Raw genomic sequence first — 12,939 nt, 5'->3', positions numbered from 1 at the left:
TAGACAGGGAAAAGTTTTACCTCACAAACAGAATCAGCTGTGTTCCCCTGCTGTAATGTCTGTATACTCTCTTTTGCTTCCTCCCCTGCCCAGGAGCTTTGGTATGATCAGACCATGTTCCTGCACGGTCAGACACATCCATTACACAGTACACAGCAGGGGCACATCTATAAGATTATCTCAGCACAGGGACATTTTATTTAAACACATCCAATTGTGGAACTTATTATTATTCCAAGATCTATTGATTAAAATGAACTTTTGTTCATAGGAAAACCCCTTTAAGTCCATGTATTAATTTCTCCACCATTTCAGTACGTGATTGTATGATGCAATCATTTCCTCCCCTCCCCCCTTCCAACCCACAACCAAAATTTATAAGCTACAAGATGATCCTGAGCAATGCTGCAAAACCAAATGCTGAATTATAACATCAGACGGCCGTGCTCAGGATTCTCCAGTAGCTTATACATTTTGGTTGGGGGGGGGAGGGAATAAAATCTGCCATCAGAAATACAAATTATAAAAAAAAATATCACAATCTGGTTACAATTAGTTTAAAAAAATGTATGTGACACATTCCCTTAAAGAAAAATAAATTAAATATACCTAAAAAAAAGAGTATTGGATATTTTTAAGAAATGTTTAATATGTTAGAGTAGAGTAGAATCTACCTTGTCCTGGTGGCGGCTTAAAAAAATCTTTTGGCCAAAGTAAAAGCTACTGGCTATGTGTGTGATCTGGTATTTGATGGGAACTCTTAATGTGTGATTGGTGAGGACGTGGTGCAGAATGGAGTTTTTCCAAGAGTGGTGGTGGGACAGTGGAAGGTTCAAGGGGTGGAGCCTGGGCAGAGTCTCAAGGGGACCTGGAAATTTTGACAGTATGGGACCCCAAAACTCCTAGTTGTAGCCCTGACTGTATCTAATAATGGACACCACTGAACATAAGGGAGTACAATATGTAATAATTGATAGTTCTATTCATAATAAGGACTGTATGTAATGGATACCGCTGTACATAAGGCAGGACAAAAAACAGATCTCTACATAATAAGGCAAGATACTATGTAATAATGGCCATTGCTATACATAATAAGGACTGTATGTAATAATGGACACCACTGTACATAAGGTAGGACACTATGTAATAATTGATAGTGCCATACATAATAAGGACTGTATGTAATAATGGACACCACTGTACATAAGAGAGGAGAATGAACAGACCTGTACATAATAAGGCAAGACTCTATGTAATAATGGACATTGCTATATATAATAAGGACTGTATTGTGGGGATCATACTTGGGTGCTATGGGAGGCAAACAGGAGGCATGTTCCTTTAAGTGTCCATAACGGTTTATTGGCTTCATAAACTGATCAAAAGTAAAATGCAAATAAACAGCCTTTAGTGCAGGCAAAAACAAAGAAAACAGTCCGTTTAGCAAAGACTCTGGTTAGCCAGCACTGTGGTCACACAGGCTGGCAAGCATCCAGTACACGGCCCAGTCTGGAGACAACCACACACAGGAGTCCTTCTCCCTCCAGACACACAGACCATGTGCCAAACAACAGCTTCCATTTTATAGGCTGTTAACCACGCCCAGAGGTGAGGTATGTGGGTAGCTAGACCCGCCCAACTCTCTCAGCTACCCGTAACCCGGTCCCAGGTGCACCAAACATACCTCTTAGTGCTTACTAGAGAAACACTCCGGGTTACATCACAGAGGACAGCCATCTCTGTGACACATATCTCCCATCGACTATGCGATCATTAGCCACCTTACAGTATGTAATAATGGACACCACTGTACATAGGGAGGATACTATGAAATAATGGATAATGCTATACATAATAAAGACTGTATGTAATAATGGACACCACTGTACATAAGGCAAGATACTATGTAATAATGGACATTGCTATACATTATAAGGACTGTATGTAATAATGGACACCACTGTTCATAAGGGAGGACACTATGTAATAATGGATAATGCTACACATAATAAGGACTGTATGCAAGAATGCGAAATAAATGAAATTTGCATTACTGCTCTGGAAAATAGGAAAAATTTAGACTACTTAGCGAATAAGTTGGCCAATTCATGTGTACCCGGCAGCCACGATAAGGTGTTTCTCTCTGCTGGGACCCATCCTAATGTGATTCATCTCATGGGCTGATAGCCTACATTTATTAGGGAAGGTAGGATCCAGCTGTGGTTTAAACCGCCAGACACTGATGAGTGGAGTGCTCAGTCAGAGAGCCTATGTATACAAATATCAAAAGACTGACCATCACTTCTGTTTGGAAGTGACGCTCAGTTTTTTGATATTTATATGTAACTAGAAATAGGCCAGATGCTGTTGCATCGGGAGTGTGGTGAAATGAACATCTGTGTATCCTTAGTGGTGCTAACAGGAGCAGTGGACATGTGTCACACCATTTGCGCTTTCCAACATACCTGTTCTATGTCATCCTTCTGCATTTGTGTATTGTATTTGTTGCATCATTTGACTTCTTTCACACGTGTGCATTGTCTCTTCCTTGTTGTGTGCTGTATTTTGGTATCGGGTGTTGTGTTTCTTGAGTGATGTTGACTACGTGGTGTCTCCCCTGTGTGCTGTATGTGTGTTTACACTATATGGTCTCTTGGAAGTTGTGACTATAATTGGATGTGGTACATTGTTTTGTGTAGTTTGATGTGTGTGTGATTGTCCATTTCCAAGGTGGAGCAAAAAAACAGAAAGGAAGTGAAAGGATACAATTTATTAAACAAAAATAATGACAAAGCTTCATACTTTTACATAATAGTAACAGAAAGATGATCCATACATATTGCTGTGACTTCGCCGCTATTGCTGTTGTGGTGACCTCACCGTTTGTCACCATGGCAGCCGTGTCCGGGGGCACCGCTGATCTCCCGATTTTGTGGCCGCAGGAGATGTAAACACAGCCGTGTTTAAATCTCCCGCGCCAACTCCGCCGGGAAATCTGCAATACCGCTAACAGCTGATAGATCGTCAGCCTTGGCGAGAGATTCAAATCCCGCGCAGCACGTTCATTGGCTCAGCCGGCGGGCGGCTCAGCCAATGAGTGGTGGATTTGGCGGGGGATTTCAATCCTGCGCGGCACCGCTTATTGGCTGAGCTGCCGACGGCTGAGCCAATGAGTTGGCTGAGCGCCCTGGGCGGTTCAGCCAATGAGCGGCGCGGGATTCAAATCCCCCGCCAAAGCCGCGCGGCACTGCTCATTGGCTGAGCCGCCCACCGGCTGAAGCTTGGCAGGGGATTCAAATCCCACGTGGCACCGCTCATTGGCTCAGCCGGAGGGGCAGGGGATTTGAATCCTGCGATGCTCATTGGCTGAGCGCCAGGGGTGCTCAGCCAAAGAGCGGTGCCACGCTGCTTGGCGGTGGATGTGAATACCGGCCGCCATATTGGAATACCCATAACTTGGGTGTTCCAATATGTCGGTCGGTGTAGTTCCGATGCGAGCAGCCGGGAGATAAGCGGCTAGTGCCGCTCATCTCCCGGCTGCGTCACCGCGGACCTCCCTACGGCAGGAGATGAGCCAATGAGCGGTGCCGCGCGGGATTGAAATCCCCTACCAAAGCCGCGCGGCACCGCTCATTGGCTCATCTCCTGGAGATGAGCGGCTGCCGCACACCTTGGCGGGGGATTTGAATCCCGCGCGGCACCGCCCATTGGCTCAACCGGCAGGCGGCTCAGCCAATGAGCGGTGTCGCGCGGCTTTGGCGGGGGATTCAAATCCCATGCAGCACCGCTTATTGGCTCAGCCAGCGGGGCGGGGGATTTGAATCCCGCACCGCTCATTGGCTGAGCGCCAGGGGCGCTCAGCCAATGAGCAGTGCCGCACGGCTTGGCGGGGGATTTGAATCCTGCGCCGCTCATTGGCTCAGCCGGCGGCAGCTCAGTCAATGAGCGGTGCCGCGCGGCTTGGCGGGGGATATGAATCCTGGCCGCCATATTGGAATACCCATAACTTGGGTGTTCCAATATGGTGGTCGGCGTAGTTCCGATGCGAGCAGCCGGGAGATGAGCGGCTGGCTCTGCTCATCTCCCGGCTGCGTCGCCGCTGACCTCCCTACAGCGGGAGATGAGCCGCTGATCTCCCGACGGAATAGCGGTGCCGTTTTTGTTACTTGTGGAGGCGCAGTTCGTCTGCCCCGGTGGATTGTGGGATAGCGACAAAATCGCCGGAAGCTGTGACAGAGCCGATTGGCAATTATATATTAGATAATGGACATCACTGCACATAAGGGAGGACATGATGTAATAATGGATAGTGCTATACAGAATAAGGACAAGGAATTATTTGGAGCATTACAAGTCAATGAGCCCACCGTTCTCACCCTGTATTTGCTACCCAAAGTCCACAAGAATCAAATAACACCACCAGGGAGGCCTATTATCTCTGCCAGTGATAATTATCTTGAAAAAAATCAATAGATACATTGATTCTGAATGGTAACCACTAGTGGATTCCTTACTATCCTACACGAAAGACACCAGTGACTTCCTCAAGAAAGTGGATGGGCTAAATGTTGGCATGGACACTCTTTTGGTGACATGTGACGTGGAGTCACTTTATACTAACATTCGCCATGCAGATGGTATAAAGGCAACCCAATTTTTTCTTGAGACTTCATCCCTTTCACGCATTATGACTGAACTCATCATTGAACTATTAAAGTTCACATTGTCTCATAATTTATTTTTGTTCAAGGGGTCTTTCTTCATGCAGCTCCAGGGAACTGCCATGGAGGCATCATTTGCACATCCTACGCCAATCTGTTCACACACGTTCAGACAGAACGCTGGCTGCGGGGCATGACAAGATCTCCAAGGCGTAAGTGGCGAGCTCCGGCCATTTATCCAGATTGGAAGCCCAAAAAGAGCAAGGGTCCAGTGACACAGTCATGGCTTCAATGTTTACTTGGAGATACTCCTGTACCATCGTCTCTAGGCGTTGACTATGTGTCAGACTTCTTGTCTCCTGTGGCCTTGCAAAGGATGGGCTACAAAAGTGGTGAAATGATTCCGCAAAATTGATGTTACCAGCAGATACTGTGTTTCTGTTACGGTTTGAGTGCTGAACACTCGACGGTCCCACGGTTCGCAAGTTGGAACTGTGAGATTCACTACGTGCACCACTGGTGTTTTGTGGAAAAGCACATGTAAGATTCTGCAACAGTCTCTTCTGATACTCCTGCATGCGTGCATCCCTTTCTATGGCAGGAATAATTTCTGCAAATTTACTTTTGTACCGGGGATCTAACAGTGTGGCAACCCAGTAGTCAGGATTATTTCTAATTCTCACAATTCGAGGGTCATGTTGCAGGTAGTGCAGCAAGAAGGCACTCATGTGTCTTGCGCATCCAGGAGCACCAAGTCCCTGTTGTGTTGGTGGCGAGGTAACAATCATGCTTCCTTCCTCTGTCCTCTCCCCCCAGCCTCGCACAACAGAAATGTGATCAAGGTCTCCCTCATCTGATGAGTCTTCCATCAGTTCGCCGTCCACTTCTTCCTGGGCTCCTGCACCTTTCTCACTAGTTTGGCTGCTACCATGCGCCCTGGTAAAACCATCTCCCCCACCCTCACATGCCTGCCGCCTTGGTGCTGCCGACCGTCTGGACCTTGCAGATGTTAGCCCTTCCTCATACAACTCCTCCTCCTCTACTTCCTCCACCTCCTCTTGTGCCACCACCTGACTTCGAATTCTGTTAAACATGTGCTCCAGCATGTAAATCACCGGAATAGTCATGCTAATAATGGCATCGTCAGCACTAAACATCTTCGTCGCCATTTCAAAACTGTGCAGAAGGGTGCATAGGTCCCTGATCTGAGACCACTCCTCCAGCGTGATTTGCCCCACCTCTGGATCTCGTTGGCCCAGGCTATACGTCAAAACGTATTGCACCTGGGCTTGTCGGTGCTGCCACAGTCGCTGCAACATGTGCAGAGTTGAATTCCACCGGGTAGGCACATCGCATTTTAGCCGGTGAAGTGGCAGGCCCAACGACTTCTGTAGAGATGTAAGTCGCTGAGCTGCGGGATGCGAACGGCGAAAGTGAGCACACAGCGACCGTGCCCTCTGCAAAAGGCCATCTAGTCCGGGATAGTGGGCTAAAAATTGCTGGACAATGAGGTTCAACACGTGAGCCATACAAGGCACGTGTGTGACATTGCCCCGGCGAAGGGCCGCACCCAGGTTTGCAGCATTGTCGCACACGGCCATCCCTGGTTTCTGGTCCAGTGGAGACAACCATTCATGAAATTGGTTCTCCAGAGCTGACCACAACTCCTCAGCTGTGTGACTCACATTTCCCAGACATTTCAAAGTAAAAACCGCCTGATGACGTTGAGCCCTACTGCCAGCATAGTAAGGAGGTGTGTAGGATCCCTTCTGTGCAGTTAGAAAGCTTGTGGCATAACCAGACAGGCTTTGGGTGCAGGTGGAGGACCGAGAGGAGGTTGAGGAGGCAGAAGCAGTGGAGGAACTTTGAGATAAAGAGGATTGACGCACAACTCGTGGGGACGGCAAGACTTGGACAGCAGCCCCTTGTCCTGCTGTCACCATAGTTACCCAGTGCCCAGTCAGCGACATGTAACGCCCCTGTCCATGCCTACTCGTCCAAGTGTCTGTGGTGAAATGCACCCTGTCACACACAGAGTTTCTCAAAGAAGCGGTGATGTTGTGTGCGACATGCTGGTGGAGCGCAGGCACACCTTTCTTTGAGAAGTAGTGCCGACTGGGCATCTGGTACTGGGGCACTGCGACGGACATAAGGTCTCGAAAATCCTCTGTGTCCACCAGGTGGAAAGGCAGCATTTCTGTAGCCAAGAGCTTGCAGATGGTGAAATTCAACCTCTTAGCTTTCTCATGGCTAGGAGGAAATTGTCTTTTACTTGTCCACATCTGAGGGACCGAGGGCTGGCTGTTGTGCTTAGACGGGGTTGATAAGGGTGTCCCCGGCAAACTGCCGGTCTGTGAGGAAGATGCAGGCGGACATGTTAGGTTGCCTTGATCCAAAGGTGGTGCTATCGATGTCGGACAGCGCTCAACACCAGCTGGTGTTACCACCTCCAAAGAAAATGATGACCTGCCAATCACGCTGGCTGTTGCGGGTAAAGAGGTGGCAGGTCTGCGTCCCAAAACAGGTGTGACTGCTGTCCCCCCAGTCACAGAGGATGAAGAGGCCGCGGATGCACAAGATGTGGCAGACAGTGGTTGGCCCGGCCAGCTAGGCCGCATTGTAGCACAGTGAGCTTCCCACTGCAACTTATGCTTCATGTCCATGTGCCGGTTCATGCATGAAGTACTCAAACTATGTATTTTTTGGCCTCTACTTAGCTTTTGCTGACAAATGTTACAGATAACACGAGTTGGGTCATCTTTATCGATCTGAAAAAATGCCCAGGCTATGCAAGGCTTAGCACCCATGCGACCTGAAGAGCCACCACGACTTGTGGTCAGAGGCAGAGTTGTGTTTGAGGATGCAGTTGTTGACGTGCTTCCAGTACTACGTCTCTGTCCAGGAAGGCGCAACCTGACATCGTCGTCACTAGCATCCTCCTCCACCTCCTCTGCTGACCTCATCTCTTGGCTGACTGTGGGTTGACAGTAAGTGGGATCTCCAACCTCATCATCATCACCCTGTGTGTTATCACACCCGTCGTCCTCAGAGCCAACCTGTTCCTGCCCTGACAAAAAACTAAAGTTGTCGCTCCAATCAGGTATTTGAGTCTCATCATCGTCTTCCTCATTGTCTTCACCAACAGGAGTTACAGTTTGGGAATGAGGATCTACATTATGGTCAGAACCTTCTGCGTCTGGTCCTGGATCCGACTCATAAAGATTCTGGGCATCAGTGCAGATCATTTCCTCGTCTGGATTCACAGAAGCTCTGGAGCCGACCCCTGATTCCCTGGCTATAGTATGAGTAAACAGCTCTGCAAACTCAACCATCTGTTCTTCCCCATACTCAGATGGGCAGCTGGAGATTTGGGAGCTGTGAGGAAGCAAGTACGATTGGGGTGACACCTCTGAGGACTGGAGTGTTTGTGATGTTGAAGTTGAGGTGGAGGAGAGCCCACTTAAAGGAGCACTTGATATCTGTTGAAGCACCTGCTGTTTTTGTGCCTCATCTGGAATTTGTAGCGATTGGCGTGGCCATAAGAAAGGGATCTTATCGCATTGTCCGCTAAAAGAAGTAGACATTTTAGTTTGGCTGGAAGATGGTCTTTCTTCTGCAGATGTTACTGTTGCTTTAACACCTACCCCACGGACACAACCTTTTTTCCCCTTCCCAACATGCCTATTCCCCTTTCCACCAGCAGCAGGCCTTTTTCCACTCATTTTGGTGGTTAACTAATTCACAACTCTGGAGTTGTTTGCACAAAAAAACAATGAATGGGAACCGAGCAGAGCTGAGTGGCAAAACTGTGGTATTAGGCCAAAACTATTGTCTGGGTTAGATGCAGATAAAAATTATATTGAATTTGCAACCTGATGGAGGTCAGTATAGATGGACTAATAGACCAAGTCCCACACACTGCTAGAAGCCCAAATATTTTTTCAGAGCTAGATGCAGAAAAAAATTATATTCAATTTGCAACCTGATGGAGGTCAGTATAGATAGACTAATAGAACAAGTCCCACACACTGCTAGAAGCACAAATATTTTTTCAGAGCTAGATGCAGAAAAAAATTATATTCAATTTGCAACCTGATGGAGGTCAGTATAGATGGACTAATAGACCAAGTCCCACACACTGCTAGAAGCCCAAATATTTTTTGAGAGCTAGATGCAGAAAAAAATTATATTCAATTTGCAACCTGGTGGAGGTTAGTATAGATGAACTAATAGAATGATGCTATGCCCAAAAGGTTTTACTTCACTAGGTGCAGTAAAAAAATTGGTATTCTATACACAGGTGGTGTAGCTTGCAACACAGATAGGCTACTCCACTGACTAACACACTCTGCAATAGGCCAAAAAGGATTAGCTTTGCTAGATTTAGCCAAATGCTGTGAAAAAAACTTGCACAGCACTGGCACAGACCTGCCTGGCAAAAACTGATAGGAATTGATGTAACTTAGTCCTGAAAAGGACTGCAATTACAATTAGTCTTTACTCCCAACCTATATATTTAAGAGCACAGACCTGCCTGATAAAAGTCGTAGGAAATGCTGTAAACTAGTCCTTAAAAGGATTGCAATCACAACTCTTCCCTACTCCCAAGCTATCTGTAGATTTGTGCGAAAATTGGCTTGAAATTAACAAGGTATAGCGCACACAGCAACAGCGGTGCCGTCTAACACGCAGCTGCTGCAGTGAGAAAATGGTGGCAACAGGGAAAATGGCTGGGTCTTATAGGGCAAGGACATGTGACATACACTGCCAATGACACATGCCCTTGCTTGTGTGAAAAAAAGCAGTTCGCTCCGTGTGTGCGCTGCTGATAGGCTGACAGACTGCACCTCCCCACTGTAAATGCGGGAAAGAGAAAAAAAAATGGAGATCTTCATTATTCCGGCAGAGATCCATCCCCTGCCCCTCCCCCCGCCCCGCTGTACACTCAAACTGCTTATTAACATTAATTTTCATCATTACTGAGAAAAAATCCAGTTATGATTTTGGTGCACGAACAGTTATCGAACATAACCTCGAACAGCCGAATTTTTTTCAAATCGTTCGTGTTCGCCGAACGGCTCGAACGCCACCCAAAACAGCTCGAATTTGAGATTGGCGAACAGTTCGAGTCGAACACCGCTCATCTCTACTCAGAAGCAGAGGTGACTCTTGGTCTTCCTTTCCTGGGGCGGTCCTCATGTGAGCCAGTTTCTTTGTAGCGCTTGATTGTTTTTGCAACTGCACTTGGGTACACTTTCAAAGTTTTCCCAATTTTTCGCACTGACTGATCTTCATTTCTTAAAGTAATGATGGCCACTCATTTTTCTTTACTTAGCTGCTTTTTTCTTGCCATAATACAAATTCTAACAGTCTATTCAGTAGGACTATCAGCTGTGTATCCACCAGACATCTGCTGCACAACACAACTTATGGTCCCAACCCAATTTATAAAGCAAGAAATCCCATTTATTAAACGTGACAGGGCACACCTGTGAAGTGAAAACCATTTCCGGTGACTACCTCTTGAAGCTCATCAAGAGAATGCCAAGAGAGTGCAAAGCAGTCATGAAAGCAAAAGGTGGCTACTTTGAAGAACCTAGAATATAAGACATATTTTCAGTTGTTTCACACTTTTTTGTTAAGTATATAATTCCACATGTGTTAATTCATAGTTTTGATAGTCATGAAAATACAGAAAAATCTTTAAATGAGAAGGTGTGTCCAAACTTTTGGTCTATACTGTATACAAACATGCACACACACACACAGTACGCAGACATGCAAACACACAGTGCGCAGACATGCACACACAGTACGCAGACATGCACACACAGTACGAAGACATGCACACACAGTATGCAGACATTCACACACACAGTATGCAGACATACACACAGTACGTAGACATGCACGCACACACACAGTACACAGACACGCGCACACACAGTACGCAGACATGCGCACACACTAGGCAGACATGCGCACACACAGTACGCAGACATGCACGCACACACGGTACGCAGACATGCGCACACACACATTATGCTGACATGCAAGTACACATGCACACAGTACGCAGACTTGCACGCTCACATGCACACAGTATGCAAACATGCACGCATATGCGGTACGCAGACATGCACCCACACAGTACGCAGACATGCGCACACACAGTATGCAGACATGCACACACAGTACGCAGACATGCACACACAGTACACAGACATGCACACACACAGTACGCAGACATTCACATGCACACACACAGACACGTACTCTCACACACAGTACGCAGTCATGCACACACATGCAAACAGTACGTAGTCATGCAGGCATACATGCAAACAGTACACAGTCATACATGCACACAGTATGCAGTCATGCACACACACATGCGCACAGTACGCAGTCATGCACACATACATGCACACAGTACACAGTCATGCACATACACACAGTACGCAGACATACACACAGTACGCAGACACGCAAACACACAGTATGCAGTCACACACAGTACGCAGACATGCACGTACACACTACACAGACATGCGCACACACAGTATGCAGACATGCACACACACAGTATGCAGACATGCGCACACATAGTATGCAGACATGCGCACACATAGTATGCAGACATGCGCACACATAGTATGCAGACATGCGCACACATAGTATGCAGACATGCGCACACAGTATGCAGACATGCACGCACACAGTACGCAGACATGCACGCACACAGTACGCAGACATGCACGCATACAGTACGCAGACATGCCCGCACACATGCACACAGTATACAAACATGCACACATACACGGTACGCAGACATGCACACACACAGTACGCAGACATGCACGCACACACAGTATGCAGACATGCACACACAGTACGCAGACATGCGCACACACACAGTATACAGACATCCACACACATACAGTACGCAGACATAGACACACACAGTATGCAGACATGCGCTCACACACACAGTACGCAGACACACGCTCACACACACAGTACACAGACATGCACACAGTATGCAGACATGCACATACACAGTACGCAGACATGCACACACAGTACGCAGACATGCACACACAGTACGCAGACATGCACACACACACAGTACACAGAATACTGGACCCGTGGAAGCGCTGCTCATGCGCAAAATGGCCATTGTCCTTCTTTCACCCCCGCACCCCTGAACCAGCTGCAACATCTGTATGCTGGATCTGAAATAAAAGGATCTTTTATTGGCATCCATTGGTGAGTGCTAGCAGACATGCACACGCACACACACAGTATGCAGACACGTGCTCTCACACACAGTACGCAGACATGCATGCACACATGCACGCAGTATACAGACATACACGCACACACAGTACGCAGACATGCACACACACACGGTATGCAGAAATACACACACGGTACGCAGACATGCACGCACACACAGTATGCAGACATGCACACGCACACACACAGTACACAGACACGTGCTCTCACACACAGTACGCAGTCATGCACGCACACATGCAAACAGTATGCAGTCATGCACGCACACATGCAAACAGTACGCAGTCATACAGTGGTGACCAAAAGTATTGGCACCCATGCAATTCTGTCAGGTAATACTCAGTTTCTTCCTGAAAATGATTGCAGTCACAAATTCTTTGGTATTATTATCTTCATTTAATTTGTCTTCAATGAAAAAACACAAAAAGAATTGTCCTAAAGCCAAATTGGATATAATTCCACACCAAACCTAAAAAAGGGGGTGGACAAATGTATTGGCACTGTTTGAAAAATCATGCGATGCTTCTCTAATTCGTGTAATTAACAGCACCTGTAACTTACCTGTGGCAGCTAACAGATGTTGGCAATAACTAAATCACACTTGCAGCCAGTTAACATGGATTAAAGTTGACTCAACCTCTGTCCTGTGTCCTTGTGTGTACCACATTGAGCATGGAGAAAAGAAAGAAAACCAAAGAACTGTCTGAGGACTTGAGAAACCAAATTGTGAGGAAGCATGAGCAATCTCAAGGCTACAAGTCCATCTCCAAAGACCTGAATGTTCCTGTGTCTTCCATGCGCAGTGTCATCAAGAAGTTTAAAGCCCATGGCACTGTGGCTAACCTCCCTAGATGTGCACGGAAAAGAAAAATTGATGAGAGATTTCAACGCAAGATTGTGCGGATGGTGGATAAAGAACCTCGACTAACATCCAAACAAGTTCAAGCTGCCCTGCAGTCCGAGGGTACAACAGTGT

This window comes from Phyllobates terribilis, unplaced genomic scaffold (assembly GCF_046119375.1).
Source record: "Phyllobates terribilis strain yellow unplaced genomic scaffold, ASM4611937v1 Scaffold_5__5_contigs__length_657084704, whole genome shotgun sequence".
NCBI lineage: Eukaryota > Metazoa > Chordata > Amphibia > Anura > Dendrobatidae > Phyllobates > Phyllobates terribilis.
This window is presented reverse-complemented; position numbering follows the sequence as displayed.